General features: G+C 43.1%; 12 non-coding genes across 12 annotated transcripts; all 12 read right to left on the reverse strand.

Annotated features, from left to right (window-relative positions):
* Nucleotides 1-210: 210 nt before the first annotated feature.
* On the reverse strand, nt 211-282 carry TRNAC-GCA (transfer RNA cysteine (anticodon GCA)). The gene has a single exon. It is a non-coding gene; the product is annotated as a tRNA-Cys (tRNA).
* Nucleotides 283-2,378: 2,096 nt separating this feature from the next.
* TRNAC-GCA (transfer RNA cysteine (anticodon GCA)) lies at nt 2,379-2,450 on the reverse strand. The gene has a single exon. It is a non-coding gene; the product is annotated as a tRNA-Cys (tRNA).
* Nucleotides 2,451-3,462: 1,012 nt separating this feature from the next.
* On the reverse strand, nt 3,463-3,534 carry TRNAC-GCA (transfer RNA cysteine (anticodon GCA)). Its single transcript has one exon. It is a non-coding gene; the product is annotated as a tRNA-Cys (tRNA).
* A 1,012-nt stretch (nt 3,535-4,546) lies between these two features.
* Nucleotides 4,547-4,618, reverse strand: TRNAC-GCA (transfer RNA cysteine (anticodon GCA)). Its single transcript has one exon. It is a non-coding gene; the product is annotated as a tRNA-Cys (tRNA).
* A 1,002-nt stretch (nt 4,619-5,620) lies between these two features.
* On the reverse strand, nt 5,621-5,692 carry TRNAC-GCA (transfer RNA cysteine (anticodon GCA)). The gene has a single exon. It is a non-coding gene; the product is annotated as a tRNA-Cys (tRNA).
* Nucleotides 5,693-6,705: 1,013 nt separating this feature from the next.
* TRNAC-GCA (transfer RNA cysteine (anticodon GCA)) lies at nt 6,706-6,777 on the reverse strand. Its single transcript has one exon. It is a non-coding gene; the product is annotated as a tRNA-Cys (tRNA).
* A 1,012-nt stretch (nt 6,778-7,789) lies between these two features.
* On the reverse strand, nt 7,790-7,861 carry TRNAC-GCA (transfer RNA cysteine (anticodon GCA)). Its single transcript has one exon. It is a non-coding gene; the product is annotated as a tRNA-Cys (tRNA).
* A 2,569-nt stretch (nt 7,862-10,430) lies between these two features.
* Nucleotides 10,431-10,502, reverse strand: TRNAC-GCA (transfer RNA cysteine (anticodon GCA)). Its single transcript has one exon. It is a non-coding gene; the product is annotated as a tRNA-Cys (tRNA).
* A 1,016-nt stretch (nt 10,503-11,518) lies between these two features.
* TRNAC-GCA (transfer RNA cysteine (anticodon GCA)) lies at nt 11,519-11,590 on the reverse strand. The gene has a single exon. It is a non-coding gene; the product is annotated as a tRNA-Cys (tRNA).
* Nucleotides 11,591-12,600: 1,010 nt separating this feature from the next.
* TRNAC-GCA (transfer RNA cysteine (anticodon GCA)) lies at nt 12,601-12,672 on the reverse strand. The gene has a single exon. It is a non-coding gene; the product is annotated as a tRNA-Cys (tRNA).
* Nucleotides 12,673-20,592: 7,920 nt separating this feature from the next.
* On the reverse strand, nt 20,593-20,664 carry TRNAC-GCA (transfer RNA cysteine (anticodon GCA)). The gene has a single exon. It is a non-coding gene; the product is annotated as a tRNA-Cys (tRNA).
* Nucleotides 20,665-21,676: 1,012 nt separating this feature from the next.
* On the reverse strand, nt 21,677-21,748 carry TRNAC-GCA (transfer RNA cysteine (anticodon GCA)). The gene has a single exon. It is a non-coding gene; the product is annotated as a tRNA-Cys (tRNA).
* Nucleotides 21,749-22,582: the final 834 nt, after the last annotated feature.

Here is a 22,582-nt window from a genome sequence, read left to right on the forward strand (position 1 = left end):
AATTCCAAAATAGATCAATGATCTTTCAGAAAGTTCCCAAAGGGAACACCAAGCCGAGTGTTAAAACTGCATTTACTCACAGGTTTTGAGCAGCAAACTCTGTAATGATATTAAAGTGCAATATCCAAGGGAACACTGACTCTGTCAAAGATGATCCAAAAGGAATTGATGAAAAGTCCCAATTACAAACAACAGAATCAAAATAGTCTGAGGGGACACCCGGATTTGAACCAGGGACCTCTTGATCTGCAGTCAAATGCTCTACCACTGAGCTATATCCCCTGCTTTTCAGTAAAATCACAATGACATATTATCAGTACATCATGAAAGAGTGAGAGGATCATGCTAAGTTGTGCCGGAAAGTACAGGCTTGAAACTGTGGAACAGGAGAAGTAGTCCTTAATATTATTTATTGAAGTAAAACTGGCTCATTTAAAAAACAGATTAATTTGTTTCATTGCTATTTTATTTGAATAGGCAGTGGTACATAAGACCAATGCCTCTATATACAATGATTGTTTTGAAACATTCTTAAAACGGAAGAGGTTTTTACATGACACATTATCATTTGATGATTGGTTACCACAATCACCGAGATGGTGGTGAAGTATGAATGTTTTTTGGCCAAATTACGGAGGAAAAACATTTCTACATACCACTACAATTCGGTATTTGGAAGGAACACCCAAACACCCCTTTCAAGTACCTTCAATTAAATACATCAAAAAAAGCCACTTTGTGCTTTCAACTGGCCTGATTCTTCAGACCAGCCTTCTTGCAACTGCAACGAGGGTTTGTACATCTTGCACGTAGGCAGAGCTTTCAAGGAGAAATTAAATAGTTCCTACGTTGCACAAAAATGAAGTGCTTCAAACAAGCACATACTTTTAATGCACAGGGAAAAGGTGGAATATATGTAAGACTGAGGACACAGGTGAAATGAGAAATAGACTGACTGCATCGCTGCACAGTATTCTAAGCCATTTCTTTAGTGCGATTCAAGAAAGCATCAAACAGTATAACAAATTTGTCAATTTGTTTCATAGTCCATTCCCTTTCTTTAGTGCTGTAAAAGGAAGAGCCAAATTCCAAAATAGATCAATGATCTTTCAGAAATTTCCCATAGGGAATACCAAGCCCAGTGTAAAAAATGCAGTTACTCACAAGTTTTAATCAGCAACACTGTAATGTTATTAAAGTGTAACATCCAAGGGAACACTGACTCTGTCAAAGATGATCCAAATGGGATTCATGAAAATTCCCAACTACAAACAGCAGATTCAAAATAGTATGAAGGGACACTCGGATTTGAACCAGGGACCTCTTGATCTGCAGTCAACTTCTCTACCACTGAGCTATATCCCCAGCTGTCAGCCAAGATCAGAATGACAATATATCAGTACATCATGAAAGAGTGAGAGGATCATACTAAGTTGTGCCGGAAAGTACAACCTTGAAACTGTGGAACTGTAGAAGTAGTTCTTAATATTATTTATTAAAGGAAAAATTGATCATTAAAAAAAAAAAATATGTATTTGTTTGATTGATATTTTATTTGAATAGGCAGTGGTACATAGGACCAATGCCTGCACTTAAAATGTTTGTTTTGAAACATTCTCAAAGGGGAAGAGGTTTTTACGGGATACCTTATTGTTCCATGTTTGGTTACCACAATCACTCAGATGGTGATGAAGTATGATTGTTTTGGGCCACATTACGGTGGAAAAACATTTCTACATGCCACTACAATTCGGTATTTGGAAGGTACACCCAAACACCCCTTTCACGGACCTTTGATTTAAAACATCAGAAAAAGCCACTTTGTGCTTGCAAATAGCCTGATTCTTCAGGCCAGCCTTCTTGCAACTGCAACAATGGTTCGTACATCTTGCACGTAGGCAGAGCATTTAAGGAGAAATTAAATAGTTCCTACATTGCACAAAAATGAAGTGCTTCAAACAAGCACATACTTTGGATGCACAGGGAAAAGGTGGAATATATGTAAGACTGAGGACACAGGTGAAATGAGAAATAGATTGATTGCATAGCTGCCCAGTATTCTAAGCCATTTCTTTAGTGCGATTCAAGAGAGCACCAAACAGTATAACAAATTTGTCAATTGGTTTTATAGTCCATTCCCTTTGTTTAGAGCTGTGAAAGGTAGAGCCGAATTCCAAAATAGATCAATGATGTTTCAGAAATTTCCCATAGGGAATACCAAGCCCAGTGTAAAAAATGCAGTTATTCACAAGTTTTAATCACCAACACTGTAATGGTATTAAAGTGTAACATCCAAGGGAACACTGACTCTGTCAAAGATGATCCAAATGGGATTCATGAAAATTCCCAACTACAAACAGCAGATTCAAAATAGTATGAGGGGACACCCGGATTTGAACCAGGGACCTCTTGATCTGCAGTCAAATGCTCTACCACTGAGCTATATCCCCAGCTGTCAGCCAAGATCAGAATGACAATATATCAGTACATCATGAAAGAGTGAGAGGATCATGCTAAGTTGTGCCGGAAAGTACAACCTTGAAACTGTGGAACTGTAGAAGTAGTTCTTAATATTATTTATTAAAGGAAAAATGGATCATTAAAAAAAATATATGTATTTGTTTGATTGGTATTTTATTTGAATAGGCAGTGGTACATAGGACCAATGCCTGCACTTAAAATGTTTGTTTTGAAACATTCTCAAAGGGGAAGAGGTTTTTACGGGATACCTTATTGTTTCATGTTTGGTTACCACAATCACTCAGATGGTGATGAAGTATGATTGTTTTGGGCCATATTACGGTGGAAAAACATTTCTACATACCACTACAATTCGGTATTTGGAAGGTACACCCAAACACCCCTTTCACGGACCTTCGATTTAAAACATCAGAAAAAGCCACTTTGTGCTTGCAAATGGCCTGATTCTTCAGGCCAGACTTCTTGCAACTGCAACAATGGTTCGTACATCTTACACGTAGGCAGAGCATTTAAGGAGAAATTAAATAGTTCCTACGTTGCACAAAAATGAAGTGCTTCAAACAAGCACATACTTTGGATGCACAGGGAAAAGGTGGAATATATGTAAGACTGAGGACACGGGTGAAATGAGAAATAGACTGACTGCATCGCTGCACAGTATTCTAAGCCATTTCTTTAGTGCGATTCAAGAAAGCACCAAACAGTATAACAAATTTGTCAATTTATTTCATAGTCCATTCCCTTTCTCTTGTGCTGTAAAAGGAAGAGCCAAATTCCAAAATAGATCAATGATCTTTCAGAAAGTTCCCAAAGGGAACACCAAGCCGAGTGTTAAAACTGCATTTACTCACAGGTTTTGAGCAGCAAACTCTGTAATGATATTAAAGTGCAATATCCAAGGGAACACTGACTCTGTCAAAGATGATCCAAAAGGAATTGATGAAAAGTCCCAATTACAAACAACAGAATCAAAATAGTCTGAGGGGACACCCGGATTTGAACCAGGGACCTCTTGATCTGCAGTCAAATGCTCTACCACTGAGCTATATCCCCTGCTTTTCAGTAAAATCACAATGACATAATATCAGTACATCATGAAAGAGTGAGAGGATCATGCTAAGTTGTGCCAGAAAGTACAGGCTTGAAACTGTGGAACAGGAGAAGTAGTCCTTAATATTATTTATTGAAGTAAAACTGGCTCATTTAAAAAACAGATTAATTTGTTTCATTGCTATTTTATTTGAATAGGCAGTGGTACATAAGACCAATGCCTCTATATACAATGATTGTTTTGAAACATTCTTAAAACGGAAGAGGTTTTTACATGACACATTATCATTTGATGATTGGTTACCACAATCACCGAGATGGTGGTGAAGTATGAATGTTTTTTGGCCAAATTACGGAGGAAAAACATTTCTACATACCACTACAATTCGGTATTTGGAAGGAACACCCAAACACCCCTTTCAAGTACCTTCAATTTAATACATCAAAAAAAGCCACTTTGTGCTTTCAACTGGCCTGATTCTTCAGACCAGCCTTCTTGCAACTGCAACGAGGGTTTGTACATCTTGCACGTAGGCAGAGCTTTCAAGGAGAAATTAAATAGTTCCTACGTTGCACAAAAATGAAGTGCTTCAAACAAGCACATACTTTTAATGCACAGGGAAAAGGTGGAATATATGTAAGACTGAGGACACAGGTGAAATGAGAAATAGACTGACTGCATCGCTGCACAGTATTCTAAGCCATTTCTTTAGTGCGATTCAAGAAAGCATCAAACAGTATAACAAATTTGTCAATTTGTTTCATAGTCCATTCCCTTTCTTTAGTGCTGTAAAAGGAAGAGCCAAATTCCAAAATAGATCAATGATCTTTCAGAAATCTCCCAAAGGGAATACCAAGCCGAGTGTTAAAACTCCATTTACTCACAGGTTTTGAGCAGCAAACTCTGTAATGCTATTAAAGTGCAATATCCAAGGGAACACTGACTCTGTCAAAGATGATCCAAAAGGAATTGATGAAAAGTCCCAACTACAAACAACAGAATCAAAATAGTCTGAGGGGACACCCGGATTTGAACCAGGGACCTCTTGATCTGCAGTCAAATGCTCTACCACTGAGCTATATCCCCAGCTTTTCAGTAAAATCAGAATGACATAATATCAGTACATCATGAAAGAGTGAGAGGATCATGCTAAGTTGTGCCGGAAAGTACAGGCTTGAAACTGTGGAACAGGAGAAGTAGTCCTTAATATTATTTATTAAAGTAAAACTGGATCATTTAAAAAACAGATTAATTTTTTCATTGCTATTTTATTTGAATAGGCCGTGGTACATAAGACCAATGCCTCTACATACAATGATTGTTTTGAAACATTCTTAAAGGGGAAGAGGTTTTTACGTGACACATCATTATTTGATGATTGGTTACCACAATCACCGAGATGGTGGTGAAGTATGATTGTTTTTTGGCCAAATTACGATGGAAAAACATTTCTACATACCACTACAATTCGGTATTTGGAAGGAACACCCCTTTCAAGTACCTTCAATTTAATACATCAAAAAAAGCCACTTTGTGCTTGCAAATGGCCTGATTCTTCAGACCAGCCTTCTTGCAACTGCAACGAGGGTTTGTACATCTTGCACGTAGGCAGAGCTTTCAAGGAGAAATTAAATAGTTCCTAATTTGCACAAAAATGAAGTGCTTCAAACAAACACATACTTTGTATGGACAGAGAAGAGATGGAATATATGTAAGACTGAGGACACAGGTGTAATGAGAAATAGATTGATTGCATAGCTGCCCAGTATTCTAAGCCATTTCTTTAGTGCGATTCAAGAGAGCACCAAACAGTATAACAAATTTGTCAATTGGTTTCATAGTCCATTCCCTTTGTTTAGAGCTGTGAAAGGTAGAGCCGAATTCCAAAATAGATCAATGATGTTTCAGAAATTTCCCATAGGGAATACCAAGCCCAGTGTAAAAAATGCAGTTACTCACAAGTTTTAATCAGCAACACTGTAATGTTATTAAAGTGTAACATCCAAGGGAACACTGACTCTGTCAAAGATGATCCAAATGGGATTCATGAAAATTCCCAACTACAAACAGCAGATTCAAAATAGTATGAAGGGACACCCGGATTTGAACCAGGGACCTCTTGATCTGCAGTCAAATGCTCTACCACTGAGCTATATCCCCAGCTGTCAGCCAAGATCAGAATGACAATATATCAGTACATCATGAAAGAGTGAGAGGATCATGCTAAGTTGTGCCGGAAAGTACAACCTTGAAACTGTGGAACTGTAGAAGTAGTTCTTAATATTATTTATTAAAGGAAAAATGGATCATTAAAAAAAAAAAAATGTATTTGTTTGATTGATATTTTATTTGAATAGGCAGTGGTACATAGGACCAATGCCTGCACTTAAAATGTTTGTTTTGAAACATTCTCAAAGGGGAAGAGGTTTTTACGGGATACCTTATTGTTTCATGTTTGGTTACCACAATCACTCAGATGGTGATGAAGTATGATTGTTTTGGGCCACATTACGGTGGAAAAACATTTCTACATGCCACTACAATTCGGTATTTGGAAGGTACACCCAAACACCCCTTTCACGGACCTTCGATTTAAAACATCAGAAAAAGCCACTTTGTGCTTGCAAATGGCCTGATTCTTCAGGCCAGCCTTCTTGCAACTGCAACAATGGTTCGTACATCTTGCACGTAGGTAGAGCATTTAAGGAGAAATTAAATAGTTCCTACGTTGCACAAAAATGAAGTGCTTCAAACAAGCACATACTTTGGATGCACAGGGAAAAGGTGGAATATATGTAAGACTGAGGACACAGGTGAAATGAGAAATAGACTGACTGCATCGCTGCACAGTATTCTAAGCCATTTCTTTAGTGCGATTCAAGAAAGCACCAAACAGTATAACAAATTTGTCAATTTATTTCATAGTCCATTCCCTTTCTTTAGTGCTGTAAAAGGAAGAGCCAAATTCCAAAATAGATCAATGATCTTTCAGAAAGTTCCCAAATGGAACACCAAGCCGAGTGTTAAAACTGCATTTACTCACAGGTTTTGAGCAGCAAACTCTGTAATGATATTAAAGTGCAATATCCAAGGGAACACTGATTCTGTCAAAGATGATCCAAAAGGAATTGATGAAAAGTCCCAACTACAAACAACAGAATCAAAATAGTCTGAGGGGACACCCGGATTTGAACCAGGGACCTCTTGATCTGCAGTCAAATGCTCTACCACTGAGCTATATCCCCAGCTTTTCAGTAAAATCAGAATGACATAATATCAGTACATCATGAAAGAGTGAGAGGATCATGCTAAGTTGTGCCGGAAAGTACAGGCTTGAAACTGTGGAACAGGAGAAGTAGTCCTTAATATTATTTATTAAAGTAAAACTGGATCATTTAAAAAACAGATTAATTTGTTTCATTGCTATTTTATTTGTATAGGCAGTGGTACATAAGACCAATGCCTCTACATACAATGACTGTTTTGAAACATTCTTAAAGGGGAAGAGGTTTTTACGTGACACATTATCATTTGATGATTGGTTACCACAATCACCGAGATGGTGGTGAAGTATGATTGTTTTTTGGCCAAATTACGGAGGAAAAACATTTCTACATACCACTACAATTCGGTATTTGGAAGGAACACCCAAACACCCCTTTCAAGTACCTTCGATTTAATACCTCAAAAAAAGCCACTTTGTGCTTGCAACTGGCCTGATTCTTCAGACCAGCCTTCTTGCAACTGCAACGAGGGTTTGAACATCATGCACGTAGGCAGAGCTTTCAAGGAGAAATTAAATAGTTCCTACGTTGCACAAAAATGAAGTGCTTCAAACAAGCACATACTTTTAATGCACAGGGAGAAGCTGGAATATATGTAAGACTGAGGACACAGGTGAAATGAGAAATAGACTGACTGCATCGCTGCACAGTATTCTAAGACATTTCTTTAGTGCGATTCAAGAGAGCACCAAACAGTATAACAAATTTGTCAATTTGTTTCATAGTCCATTCCCTTTCTTTAGTGCTGTAAAAGGAAGAGCCAAATTCCAAAATAGATCAATGATCTTTCAGAAATTTCCCAAAGGGAATACCAAGCCGAGTGTTAAAACTCCATTTACTCACAGGTTTTGAGCAGCAAACTATGTGATGCTATTAAAGTGCAATATCCAAGGGAACACTGACTCTGTTAAAGATGATCCAAAAGGAATTGATGAAAAGTCCCAACTACAAACAACAGAATCAAAATAGTCTGAGGGGACACCCGGATTTGAACCAGGGACCTATTGATCTGCAGTCAAATGCTCTACCACTGAGCTATATCCCCAGCTTTTCAGTAAAATCAGAATGACATAATATCAGTACATCATGAAAGAGTGAGAGGATCATGCTAAGTTGTGCCAGAAAGTACAGGCTTGAAACTGTGGAACAGGAGAAGTAGTAGTTAATATTATTTATTAAAGGAAAGATGTATCATTTAAAAAACGGATTACTTTGTTTCATTGCTATTTTATTTGAATAGGCAGTGGTACATAAGACCAATGCCTCTACATACAATGATTGTTTTGAAACATTCTTAAAGGGGAAGAGGTTTTTACGTGACACATTATCATTTGATGATTGGTTACCACAATCACCGAGATGGTGGTGAAGTATGATTGTTTTTTGGCCAAATTACGATGGAAAAACATTTCTACATACCACTACAATTCGGTATTTGGAAGTAACACCCAAACACCCCTTTCAAGTACCTTCGATTTAATACATCAAAAAAAGCCACTTTGTGCTTGCAACTGGCCTGATTCTTCAGACCAGCCTTCTTGCAACTGCAACGAGGGTTTGTACATCTTGCACGTAGGCAGAGCTTTCAAGGAGAAATTAAATAGTTCCTAATTTGCACAAAAATGAAGTGCTTCAAACAAACACATACTTTGTATGGACAGAGAAGAGATGGAATATATGTAAGACTGAGGACACAGGTGTAATGAGAAATAGATTGATTGCATAGCTGCCCAGTATTCTAAGCCATTTCTTTAGTGCGATTCAAGAGAGCACCAAACAGTATAACAAATTTGTCAATTGGTTTCATAGTCCATTCCCTTTGTTTAGAGCTGTGAAAGGTAGAGCCGAATTCCAAAATAGATCAATGATGTTTCAGAAATTTCCCATAGGGAATACCAAGCCCAGTGTAAAAAATGCAGTTACTCACAAGTTTTAATCAGCAACACTGTAATGGTATTAAAGTGTAACATCCAAGGGAACACTGGCCCACATGCATCAAGCACTTTTTCATTCGCAAACGGTGCGATTCCTTAAAATCGGCCGTTTGCGAATGCAAAAGTGCTTTTTGGGATGCATGAAGCAATTTTAGAATTCGTAACATGTTTGCGAATTCTAAAATTGCGGGTGCTTTTAAGAAGTCGCAGATGTGCGATTTCTTAAAAGCAATGCATCATTATTTTAAAAAGTGAAAATTCGCAAATAGGGTGCCAAATTTACCGAGTGGTTGAACCACTCGGTAAATTTGGAAAAAGTGTTTAAAATGTTGAAAATGCTTTTTTTTCAACATTCATGTTACGGACACACATGTCCTTAGGACATGTGTGTGTGCAACATGATGCGAAAAATACATTTCAGGGGTGCATGGGGGGGTCCTTTGGACCCCCCCCTGCACCCATGAAATTTTCTAAGTGCCACTCGCAATTTGCATTGACTCCTATGGGCCTTTCGGCCCATAGGAATCAATGGGAATTGTTATGTTATGTTATGTTATGCGTTTTATTTGGCGCACAGATGCTCCAGCTAAGGAGCGTCCTGGCGCCCGACAAGGCAGCTGCGCAACACAACTAAACCAAAAGACACACATATAAAACAACTAAGGGAATAAAAGGGTTTTCACCGCGCGGCGAAAGGAAAGCAAATCTCTCATAGCGCGAATTGCCGGGGGCAGGGAGTTCCACAGGACCGCCGCGCGTACTCGGAACGAGCGTCCTCCAGCTCTACTCCGCTTGAAGCGTGGCACAACAGCCAGTTCTAAGTCCGCAGATCTTAGGAGTCGCGCTGGGGTGTAATTCGCAAGGAGGGCCATAAGGATCGTTGCTGGGGACCCCTTCAAAATTTTATAGGCGATGCAGAGGACCTTAAACTGGATCCGCTGGGCCACCGGAAGCCAGTGCAGTGACCGCAGGGTACTAGAGGTAGGACAGAATCTTGGGAGGCCTACCACCGCTCTGGCTGCGGCGTTCTGAATCCTTTGTAAGCGCCCGATCTCTGCCTGATTCAGACCAACCAGCAGGGAACTCGCATAATCCAGCCTGGAGATCACAGTGGCTTGGATCATGAGTTGCCTGGTGGGGGCATCGAAGAACTTAAGCACAGGATGAAGCCCGCGCAGGATGCCAAAGCAGCATGCTGCCCGTGCGTTTGGTATGGCACACAAACGTAAGGGCAGGGTCCAGCCAGACCCCGAGGTTCTTAAGCTCGGCGACTGGGATGGGAACAGGACCCAGATCCCCAGGCCACCAACTCTCCCCCCACAGATCCGGCTGTCTGCCAAAAACCATGACCTCGGTCTTACTAGCGTTCAGCTGGAGACAATTAGACGTCATCCAGCTCGCGACCGCCCGCAGTCCTTGTTGAATTGCGAAAATTAACTTAAGAATTCGATATTTCTTTGGGATTCGGTAAAAATTGCGATTTTTACCGAATCACAAAGAAATACCGAAAAAAATGATGCATAGCATTTTGCACTTCTTAATTTGCGATTCCTTATTTTTCGCAAATTAAGAAATGCAAAATGACACAATGATGCATGTGGGCCACTGACTCTGTCAAAGATGATCCAAATGGGATTCATGAAAATTCCCAACTACAAACAGCAGATTCAAAATAGTATGAGGGGACACCCGGATTTGAACCAGGGACCTCTTGATCTGCAGTCAAATGCTCTACCACTGAGCTATACCCCCAGCTGTCAGCGAAGATCAGAATGACAATATATCAGTACATCATGAAAGAGTGAGAGGATCATGCTAAGTTGTGCCAGAAAGTACAACCTTGAAACTGTGGAACTGTAGAAGTAGTTCTTAATATTATTTATTAAAGGAAAAATGGATCATTAAAAAAAATATATGTATTTGTTTGATTGGTATTTTATTTGAATAGGCAGTGGTACATAGGACTAATGCCTGCACTTAAAATGTTTGTTTCGAAACATTCTCAAAGGGGAAGAGGTTTTTACGGGATACCTTATTGTTTCATGTTTGGTTACCACAATCACTCAGATGGTGATGAAGTATGATTGTTTTGGGCCACATTACGGTGGAAAAACATTTCTACATACCACTACAATTTGGTATTTGGAAGGTACACCCAAACACCCCTTTCACGGACCTTCGATTTAAAACATCAGAAAAAGCCACTCACTTTGTGCTTGCAAATGGCCTGATTCTTCAGGCCAGCCTTCTTGCAACTGCAACAACGGTTCGTACATCTTGCACGTAGGCAGAGCATTTAAGGAGAAATTAAATAGTTCCTACGTTGCACAAAAATGAAGTGCTTCAAACAAGCACATACTTTTAATGCACAGGGAAAAGGTGGAATATATGTAAGACTGAGGACACAGGTGAAATAAGAAATAGACTGACTGCATCGCTGCACAGTATTCTAAGCCATTTCTTTAGTGCGATTCAAGAGAGCACCAAACAGTATAACAAATTTGTCAATTTGTTTCATAGTCCATTCCCTTTCTTTAGTGCTGTAAAAGGAAGAGCCAAATTCCAAAATAGATCAATGATCTTTCAGAAATTTCCCAAAGGGAATACCAAGCCGAGTGTTAAAACTCCATTTACTCACAGGTTTTGAGCAGCAAACTATGTAATGCTATTAAAGTGCAATATCCAAGGGAACACTGACTCTGTCAAAGATGATCCAAAAGGAATTGATGAAAAGTCCCAACTACAAACAACAGAATCAAAATAGTCTGAGGGGACACCCGGATTTGAACCAGGGACCTCTTGATCTGCAGTCAAATGCTCTACCACTGAGCTATATCCCCAGCTTGTCAGTAAAATCAGAATGACATAATATCAGTACATCATGAAAGAGTGAGAGGATCATGCTAAGTTGTGCCGGAAAGTACAGGCTTGAAACTGTGGAACAGGAGAAGTATTCCTTAATATTATTTATTAAAGTAAAACTGGATCATTTAAAAAACAGATTAATTTTTTAATTGCTATTTTATTTGAATAGGCCGTGGTACATAAGACCAATGCCTCTACATACAATGATTGTTTTGAAACATTCTTAAAGGGGAAGAGGTTTTTACGTGACACATTATCATTTGATGATTGGTTACCACAATCATCGAGATGGTGGTGAAGTATGATTGTTTTTTGGCCAAATTACGATGGAAAAACATTTCTACATACCACTACAATTCGGTATTTGGAAGTAACACCCAAACACCCCTTTCAAGTACCTTTGATTTAATACATCAAAAAAAGCCACTTTGTGCTTGCAACTGGCCTGATTCTTCAGACCAGCCTTCTTGCAACTGCAACGAGGGTTTGTACATCTTGCACGTAGGCAGAGCTTTCAAGGAGAAATTAAATAGTTCCTAAGTTGCACAAAAATGAAGTGCTTCAAACAAACACATACTTTGTATGGACTGAGAAGAGATGGAATATATGTAAGACTGAGGACACAGGTGTAATGAGAAATAGATTGATTGCATAGCTGCCCAGTATTCTAAGCCATTTCTTTAGTGCGATTCAAGAGAGCACCAAACAGTATAACAAATTTGTCAATTGGTTTCATAGTCCATTCCCTTTGTTTAGAGCTGTGAAAGGTAGAGCCGAATTCCAACATAGATCAATGATGTTTCAGAAATTTCCCATAGGGAATACCAAGCCCAGTGTAAAAAATGCAGTTACTCACAAGTTTTAATCAGCAACACTGTAATGGTATTAAAGTGTAACATCCAAGGGAACACTGACTCTGTCAAAGATGATCCAAATGGGATTCATGAAAATTCCCAACTACAAACAGCAGATTCAAAATAGTGTGAGGGGACACCCGGATTTGAACCAGGGACCTCTTGATCTGCAGTCAAATGCTCTACCACTGAGCTATATCCCCAGCTGTCAGCCAAGATCAGAATGACAATATATCAGTACATCATGAAAGAGTGAGAGGATCATGCTAATATGGCTGAGATACCCGCCACCCCCTCTCAACACAATCCCCAAAGGAGGGAAACCGGAAACAGTTCTTGAAGTTTTTGGAAGAGGGAGGGAGTGACCCTCCCAGCCGTATTTATTAAAACAAAATTAAAACATTAAATCAACAGTTTCATATTAATGTACAATTTCATTACCACATTGCGATGTTTGGCTAACCTTAACAGATTCTCTAATACAGAGGTTCTCCTAGCCGACCTAACATCCTACAAAACATTGACTTGCAATTTTGAAATTGTACATCCTAACGTTTAAGGGCCAACGGCAAGGTCGTAACCGGTGTCAAGATCCCTAACCAGAAATACCCCCCCCACTTGGGAGGGGCGACAGCACAGAGGCGTACCTCAAGTGCAACTACCAATTTCCCTTGACTTGACGGGGGCACCAATAAAACTCGACGCCACTTAAAGGTCGTTCGAGGACTCGTGTGAGGTATCTAGAAGGTAGCGTAGACCCCCCCCCCCAAACCCCGCACAACTTACCACATCTGCCGTCGCAGACGTCACTGGCCCCGGGAAATTCCACAGGAGGGGGCTGTAACCCCTCCTACACAGGAAGGGGCCTTGACCGCCTTTACTTTCTTTCGGCGACCCATCCTTAGAAGGGACCGCCTCCCCGTTGAGGGGCCAATGGCCACCTCTCCCGAGCGCTCCCATCCGTGTTGGGTGACGCCCACTCATAGGGATCTTCCAATTAGTGCTCACCGATCATGACCTTACCGCCCGACCAAAATAAATACGACAATGCTAACTAACCTACTAAACTAAAACCAAAAACATTGGCTACTACGAGCGTATTAAAAGCATGCTTATAAATGAACACTAAAGCCGAATTTCTTTAATCATAAAACATAAATGACATAGACCATTCTTTATTACATACTCAAAATCAACACGATAATACCACAACCTGTAACGAATTTAGAATTATCCATCAACTTTTATTCAAAACAACTGGCTGTCCTCAGGGGCTGGTGGGTGGGTCAAAATTGGCTCTTCGTCCCGTCTCGAGCTCACGTGCAGCGAGGAGGTGCAGCTTCAGAGCACAGGAACAAGAGGATGCCTTCTGGTCTTGCGTCCCCTTTTATCCGTCTTCAGGGCGGGCGTAACCCCGCCCCGGCCTGCCCCGAGGGCGTGGCCAGCCGCGTCAGTGTCTAGGCCAGCCCACTCTAGGGCGGGAAAAAGCGCGCCCCGGCTACGCCGCTTCGGGCATACCAGCCGAGACTCGCTTCCCGCCCAAGATGGCTTCCCGGGGGATCGTGGTACTCTGCCATAAGTTCGGGGGGACCGAGTGGTCGCCCCTTTCCATATGGCTGAGATACCCGCCACCCCCTCTCAACACAATCCCCAAAGGAGGGAAACCGGAAACAGTTCTTGAAGTTTTTGGAAGAGGGAGGGAGTGACCCTCCCGGCCGTATTTATTAAAACAAAATTAAAACATTAAATCAACAGTTTCATATTAATGTACAATTTCATTACCACGTTGCGATGTTTGGCTAACCTTAACAGATTCTCTAATACAGAGGTTCTCCTAGCCGACCTAACATCCTACAAAACATTGACTTGCAATTTTGAAATTGTACATCCTAACGTTTAAGGGCCAACGGCAAGGTCGTAACCGGTGTCAAGATCCCTAACCAGAAATACCCCCCCCACTTGGGAGGGGCGACAGCACAGAGGCGTACCTCAAGTGCAACTACCAATTTCCCTTGACTTGACGGGGGCACCAATAAAACTCGACGCCACTTAAAGGTCGTTCGAGGACTCGTGTGAGGTATCTAGAAGGTAGCGTAGACCCCCCCCAAACCCCGCACAACTTACCACATCTGCCGTCGCAGACGTCACTGGCCCCGGGAAATTCCACAGGAGGGGGCTGTAACCCCTCCTACACAGGAAGGGGCCTTGACCGCCTTTCCTTTCTTTCGGCGACCCATCCTTAGAAGGGACCGCCTCCCCGTTGAGGGGCCAATGGCCACCTCTCCCGAGCGCTCCCATCCGTGTTGGGTGACGCCCACTCATAGGGATCTTCCAATTAGTGCTCACCGATCATGACCTTACCGCCACAGGCCGGATAGTTGACCGGCTATCCGGACCCCCCACAAAGCTCCTACCTAAAGGTCATGTTATAACGTTTTTAACCATGCTAAGAGGTCTCCTATGAGTAACTCATTCCCCACCCGAGACAAATGCACACCATCCCCCAAATACATACTGTCATCATTAATACAGCCATGCGAAATAGAATGCAATGTCCTGGAACGGAACAACCTACTCATTTTGTTATTAAGCTTTCTAACAGAATGATTCAAAGCAGGAACAGAAATAGCCCCCCGCCACACCTTTCGTGGGATCATATGGGACCACGCAATTGTGCACCCCGGAACTCTCCTCGCCAACCAACTTACAGTGGAAAGCATTGCCTCCAGGAGAAGTCGTCTACCGGTGGTGACCAAATCATTGCCCCCTAGATGTACTATGACTATAGACGGCGGTGACCTCTTCCGCCCTAACAAACCCTCGAAAAATGCTTGAAACTGGTCAATACAGAGACCGCCTCTTCCGTAGAAGGACACACTGTACCCGTATTCCCCAGCTACGTGAATCATGTCACCTGCTTTGAATACGTCCGCGGCACGCCTCACGTATGAGTGGCCCACGACCCACACCTCCTTTTTCACAGCCGGTGATGTCTGACCGCTGGCCCGGTGTTGGGTCGACTGCATAGTCCGCCCCGCCTCGTAGGCTTGCGCAACTGAAAACCAAACAAAAACAGGAAGCGTGAGTACATCATTACAGCTTCACAACATGTGCAATCGCACATACCTTTTATAACAGTTCGAGGACCAACGCCCCACACGTTTGACTTGTTCAACATTAAGACCCCTAGCTGTAGCTTCTGTAGCAGCCCCTATCCGAAAGGAATGGGTCCCAAACTCGCCCGGGTTCAAGCCCGCAGCGGCAATTGACATCGCAAGCACCCGCTGAAACTGAAATTTTGTCAGTGGGGTGGCGTCCGCGTGTCTCAACAAGGTCCCCCCCCATGATGCCACCCTTCGTGCTAAGTAGTCTTCTAAACACTTTACCGGACACATGGAGGACCCGGGAATCCTGCGTATGATTATGCAGTTACCCATCCCACCTTGATCGGTCTTGGACCTGACAAAGGATACAGTCATTGTCTCTCCTCTGATCTGAACGTGTTCCTGGCACAAACCCCCCGTCACATCCTGCTTGTTCCTTGCCACCAACTCGCTTACCCGCATCGCCCCATGAAATGCCAGCGTAAAAGCGGCCCGGAACAACACCGTCTCAAACTGAGATGAACATGTGGCAGGGAGTGTGGCCAACAACTGGGCCAACCTATCCAAACCTATCGGGCGCCTCTCATCTACTCTGCGACCCTCAAGGCGTTGCCACCCACGCAGCGCTTTCTGTACAACGAAAGACGCTGTCGGGTCCTGGATACCATGAGCCCTGGCAACAAAGGAAATGGCAGCACGATGCCTCTGGGCCGTCGCCACCGATTTCCCAGCCCTACGCAAGGACATCATAAAATTCACTACCCATTCCTCGTGGCCCCAAAGCCCCTCTCTATCAGTCCCCAAAAAGGCTAAATAGGACCGGAACGCCCCTTCATATGCCTTCCTCGTCCTTGGTGCTAAACTCTCTCCCACGAGGTGACGAAGTTCGGGGCACCGAGAGACCAGAGAGCTTCGGGAAAGGGTGCCGGCTCCGGGTCCGCTGTGGGAAGGAAAACCGAGAAAGCCTGCATATGAAAACGAGACAGTGCATCAGCCGCCTGGTTCATTACCCCCGGGACATGTCTAGCTCTGAATAGCACATTCAGCTGCATACACAGTAAAACAATTTCTTTGAGGAGTCTCAAAATCAGTTTGCATCGTGCTGCCTGGCTATTGATACACTCGACCACGGTCATATTGTCAGACCAAAATACCACAGAGTGATCTTTGAACCCTTCGGGCCACGTTCTCAGGGCCACCAAAATGGGGAAAAGTTCCAGGAAAGCAATATTACTTGTCAATCCATTGTCATGCCACCATGCCGGCCACCTTTGTGCCGACCATTTTGTGCCGAAGATGGCACCAAAACCCATGCTACCTGCCGAATCTGTCCATAGCCCCAGCTCTTCAGAGGACACGGCCGGTTTGTTCCAGACAACTCGACCATTGAAATCCGCCAGAAATGCCAACCAAATGCGCATGTCCTGGCGGACCTCAGCCGATAGTCTCGTGCGATGATGACCCTCCTTTAGGCCGACCATAGCTTGGGCAATCGAACGGGAAAAGGGGCGGGCCATTGGTATAACCCTCAGGGCAAAATTCAACTGTCCAACTAACTGCTGTAATTGATGCAGCGTAACTTTAGATCCACTTATACACATTTGCAAGGCTGCCCTGAACTTCAACACTTTGTCAGCTGGTAAACGAAAACAACCCTCACTGGAGTCTAACTCGATCCCCAGAAACTCGAGGCAAGTCGCAGGACCCACCGTCTTACCTGGTGCCAATGGCACACCAAACTGCTTCATTAAAACACAAAATTCGGCCAAGGCCTGGCCACATTCGAGATCCCCGGCTGCCCCAAGGAACAAAAAATCATCAAGGTAATGCATTACATGTTGGAAACCGGTCTTTTTTGTGAAGACCCACTGTAGAAAACTACTGAATTTCTCGAAATAGGCGCAAGATATAGAGCACCCCATCGGCATACACCTATCCATGTAAAACTGACCCTGAAACATGAAACCCAGGAGACGCTGGTCGTCTGGGTGTACCGGGAGCAACCGGAACGCTGACTCGATATCTGACTTCGCCATCAGCGCCCCGGGCCCCAGGCGATTCAAAATGGCTACGGCCTCATCGAAGGATGCGTACCGCACCGAACACACTTCCGGGTCTATTGCATCGTTTACAGAAAGACCACGTGGAGCTGATAAATTGTGAATCAGTTGGAACTCACCTGGGTCCTTCTTGGGGACCACCCCTAAAGGAGAACAAACAAAATTCTGCACCGGGGGTATACTAAACGGGCCGGCGACCCGACCTCGAGTAACCTCCTTCCGGATTTTTTCCTGTACCACGGTCGCATGCTGCAGGACCGAGAGTTGATTTTTACACTTTTCCACACCCTGAAAGTCCCCTACTGGGATGCGGAAACCATACGAAAACCCGTTCCGCAGCACCCCAGCAGAAGTACGATCCGGGTATTCGCTGAGCCAGGGAATCATCGCCAAGGTATCAATCGGGGTAGGTAAAGGCGCCCCTCGGACCATGTTAGACCTGTTTGGCGCCTCCTCTACCCCCGTTATCACCCGTTTTGGCTCTGCACGTGGACTCAGGATGGGACGACCCGCACCCACTACATTCATGTCTAAATTTACACGATCCCTGGGGCCTAGTACATTTACTTCTGTTGAAATTCCAGCAGAACCCCTTTTTCCCTGTATTGCCGGCAGGTCTCGAGTAATCGTCAGTACCCGTACCTGATCGAAAGGGCGTCCCCGCATATTGGCGGGAGGACTCGCCAACATTACTCCCTACCAATGGCATTTTCAACATACCTGTCTCCTTCATTTTATCCCATGTCAAAGAATCATAACAATCCCAGGTTAAGCTTTTATTATGCTCTTTAGCCTTTCTAAAAAGATTATCGTAGCAGAACCAATGGTTACCCTGGTGTGATGTCGAGTACCCCATGATTCGCGACTGATAGGTCGGCAACTCGGAAAGCAACTCGGGCCTACGTTCCCCCAAGATCGACGTAAAAATCCCCCATGCTTTGCCCCAATTGCCAATATTCTCATTCACTTTAAAGGCGGCCATTTTTGCGCGCCAAACACTCGGATGCATGAGGTCTTTCAGGCCTTTAACATGCTCCACCTCATAATGATCAACAAGCAACGAGAAGATGTTCACATATTCCCCCGCCCAAATCTTCTCTTTAATTGCCAAAGGCACATGTTGACCCAACCTTTCTCTACGAGAGGGTGCTGACTCATCCCTCGCAATCGGCAATGGCCGCTTACCTGCACCGGACGCTGCCTCTGCGGTCGCAATCGTCCCTTGTGGCTTGTCAACTACCGCAGCCGGCGCGGGCACCTTGGCTGCCTCCCGTTTCGCGCGCAATTGCTTCAGCAGCGCCTGCGCGTCGACAGCCGTGGCGCCCTCACTACTATCGCCCAACCACGCTGCTAGTTGTGCTGCCAGCTCGGGCGGCATATCTTCATTGGACACCGGGGTGACCACCACGGGAATCGGATTCCCCTCCACGGGTATTGGGGTTGGCGCTTCGAGCGGGGTACAGGGAACCGGGACGTCTCCCCCAGCTGGTCCCCTCTTTGGCCTCTTGGCTCTCCCTCCTGGAGCTGCTCCAGCCGAAGGACGTTCCGGCCCCCCTTCCCCCTCTCTCTCCGCCACCCGCTTCTTTAGCTCGGTCATCTCCTTCATGAGGACCCGAAGCATCTGTTCCGTCGTCATTCGCTTTCCGCCTTTCTTGGGCATTTCTCCGACAGAGTATCTGTAAGACAAAAGAAAGATTACAACGCTCAAAATTGGCTCTTCGTCCCGTCTCGAGCTCACGTGCAGCGAGGAGGTGCAGCTTCAGAGCACAGGAACAAGAGGATGCCTTCTGGTCTTGCGTCCCCTTTTATCCGTCTTCAGGGCGGGCGTAACCCCGCCCCGGCCTGCCCCGAGGGCGTGGCCAGCCGCGTCAGTGTCTAGGCCAGCCCACTCTAGGGCGGGAAAAAGCGCGCCCCGGCTACGCCGCTTCGGGCATACCAGCCGAGACTCGCTTCCCGCCCAAGATGGCTTCCCGGGGGGATCGTGGTACTCTGCCATAAGTGGTCGCCCCTTTCCAGTTGTGCCGGAAAGTATAACCTTGAAACTGTGGAACTGTAGAAGTAGTTCTTAATATTATTTATTAAAGGAAAAATGGATCATTAAAAAAAATATATGTATTTGTTTGATTGGTATTTTATTTGAATAGGCAGTGGTACATAGGACCAATGCCTGCACTTAAAATGTTTGTTTTGAAACATTCTCAAGGGGGAAGACGTTTTTACGGGATACCTTATTGTTTCATGTTTGGTTACCACAATCACTCAGATGGTGATGAAGTATGATTGTTTTGGGCCACATTACGGTGGAAAAACATTTCTACATACCACTACAATTCGGTATTTGGAAGGTACACCCAAACACCGCTTTCACGGACCTTTGATTTAAAACATCAGAAAAAGCCACTTTGTGCTTGCAAATAGCCTGATTCTTCAGGCCAGCCTTCTTGCAACTGCAACAATGGTTCGTACATCTTGCACGTAGGCAGAGCATTTAAGGAGAAATTAAATAGTTCCTACGTTGCACAAAAATGAAGTGCTTCAAACAAGCACATACTTTGGATGCACAGGGAAAAGGTGGAATATATGTAAGACTGAGGACACAGGTGAAATGAGAAATAGACTGACTGCATAGCTGCCCAGTATTCTAAGCCATTTCTTTAGTGCGATTCAAGAGAGCACCAAACAGTATAACAAATTTGTCAATTGGTTTCATAGTCCATTCCCTTTGTTTAGAGCTGTGAAAGGTAGAGCCGAATTCCAAAATAGATCAATGATGTTTCAGAAATTTCCCATAGGGAATACCAAGCCCAGTGTAAAAAATGCAGTTATTCACAAGTTTTAATCACCAACACTGTAATGGTATTAAAGTGTAACATCCAAGGGAACACTGACTCTGTCAAAGATGATCCAAATGGGATTCATGAAAATTCCCAACTACAAACAGCAGATTCAAAATAGTATGAGGGGACACCAGGATTTGAACCAGGGACCTCTTGATCTGCAGTCAAATGCTCTACCACTGAGCTATATCCCCAGCTGTCAGCCAAGATCAGAATGACAATATATCAGTACATCATGAAAGAGTGAGAGGATCATGCTAAGTTGTGCCGGAAAGTACAACCTTGAAACTGTGGAACTGTAGAAGTAGTTCTTAATATTATTTATTAAAGGAAAAATGGATCATTAAAAAAAATATATGTATTTGTTTGATTGGTATTTTATTTGAATAGGCAGTGGTACATAGGACCAATGCCTGCACTTAAAATGTTTGTTTTGAAACATTCTCAAAGGGGAAGAGGTTTTTACGGGATACCTTATTGTTTCATGTTTGGTTACCACAATCACTCAGATGGTGATGAAGTATGATTGTTTTGGGCCATATTACGGTGGAAAAACATTTCTACATACCACTACAATTCGGTATTTGGAAGGTACACCCAAACACCCCTTTCACGGACCTTCGATTTAAAACATCAGAAAAAGCCACTTTGTGCTTGCAAATGGCCTGATTCTTCAGGCCAGCCTTCTTGCAACTGCAACAATGGTTCGTACATCTTGCACGTAGGCAGAGCATTTAAGGAGAAATTAAATAGTTCCTACGTTGCACAAAAATGAAGTGCTTCAAACAAGCACATACTTTGGATGCACAGGGAAAAGGTGGAATATATGTAAGACTGAGGACACGGGTGAAATGAGAAATAGACTGACTGCATCGCTGCACAGTATTCTAAGCCATTTCTTTAGTGCGATTCAAGAAAGCACCAAACAGTATAACAAATTTGTCAATTTATTTCATAGTCCATTCCCTTTCTCTTGTGCTGTAAAAGGAAGAGCCAAATTCCAAAATAGATCAATGATCTTTCAGAAAGTTCCCAAAGGGAACACCAAGCCGAGTGTTAAAACTGCATTTACTCACAGGTTTTGAGCAGCAAACTCTGTAATGATATTAAAGTGCAATATCCAAGGGAACACTGACTCTGTCAAAGATGATCCAAAAGGAATTGATGAAAAGTCCCAATTACAAACAACAGAATCAAAATAGTCTGAGGGGACACCCGGATTTGAACCAGGGACCTCTTGATCTGCAGTCAAATGCTCTACCACTGAGCTATATCCCCTGCTTTTCAGTAAAATCACAATGACATAATATCAGTACATCATGAAAGAGTGAGAGGATCATGCTAAGTTGTGCCGGAAAGTACAGGCTTGAAACTGTGGAACAGGAGAAGTAGTCCTTAATATTATTTATTGAAGTAAAACTGGCTCATTTAAAAAACAGATTAATTTGTTTCATTGCTATTTTATTTGAATAGGCAGTGGTACATAAGACCAATGCCTCTACATACAATGATTGTTTTGAAACATTCTTAAAACGGAAGAGGTTTTTACATGACACATTATCATTTGATGATTGGTTACCACAATCACCGAGATGGTGGTGAAGTATGAATGTTTTTTGGCCAAATTACAGAGGAAAAACATTTCTACATACCACTACAATTCGGTATTTGGAAGGAACACCCAAACACCCCTTTCAAGTACCTTCAATTTAATACATCAAAAAAAGCCACTTTGTGCTTGCAACTGGCCTGATTCTTCAGACCAGCCTTCTTGCAACTGCAACGAGGGTTTGTACATCTTGCACGTAGGCAGAGCTTTCAAGGAGAAATTAAATAGTTCCTACGTTGCACAAAAATGAAGTGCTTCAAACAAGCACATACTTTTAATGCACAGGGAAAAGGTAGAATATATGTAAGACTGAGGAGACAGGTGAAATGAGAAATAGACTGACTGCATCGCTGCACAGTATTCTAAGCCATTTCTTTAGTGCGATTCAAGAAAGCATCAAACAGTATAACAAATTTGTCAATTTGTTTCATAGTCCATTCCCTTTCTTTAGTGCTGTAAAAGGAAGAGCCAAATTCCAAAATAGATCAATGATCTTTCAGAAA

The sequence above is a fragment of the Lissotriton vulgaris genome, chromosome 1_1, assembly GCF_964263255.1.
Source record: "Lissotriton vulgaris chromosome 1_1, aLisVul1.2, whole genome shotgun sequence".
Taxonomy (NCBI): domain Eukaryota; kingdom Metazoa; phylum Chordata; class Amphibia; order Caudata; family Salamandridae; genus Lissotriton; species Lissotriton vulgaris.